The sequence below is a fragment of the Triticum urartu genome, chromosome 3, assembly GCF_003073215.2.
Source record: "Triticum urartu cultivar G1812 chromosome 3, Tu2.1, whole genome shotgun sequence".
Taxonomy (NCBI): Eukaryota; Viridiplantae; Streptophyta; class Magnoliopsida; order Poales; family Poaceae; genus Triticum; species Triticum urartu.
The window spans coordinates 727,780,140-727,780,605 of NC_053024.1; positions in this window are offsets into that span (position 1 = coordinate 727,780,140).

Genomic DNA, 466 nt, shown 5'->3' on the forward strand with positions numbered 1-466 from the left:
TTGCTATGATTGATTTAATTTTCTTGTGGTTATGTTGCTGTCCTTTGGTGCCCATCATATGAGCGCGGATGTGGATCACACCATAGGGTTAGTTGTACGTTGATAGGACTATGTATTGGAGGGCAAGAGTGACAGAAACTTCAACCTAGCATAGAAATTGATGCATACGAAATTGAAGGGGGACCAATATATCTTAATGATATGGTTGGGTTTTACCTTAATGAACGTTAGTAGTTGCAGATGCTTGCTAATAGTCCCAATCATAAGTTCATAGAATTCCAAGTCAGGGCTGACATGCTAGCAATGGCCTCTCCCGCATAAAACTTGCTATCGGTCTAGTAACGTAGTAAATTGCTAAGGGACAATTTCGCAACTCCTACCACCACTTTTCCACACTCGCTATACTAAATTTATTGCTTCTTTATCTAAACAACCCCTAGCATTTATTTATGTGCTCTTTATATTC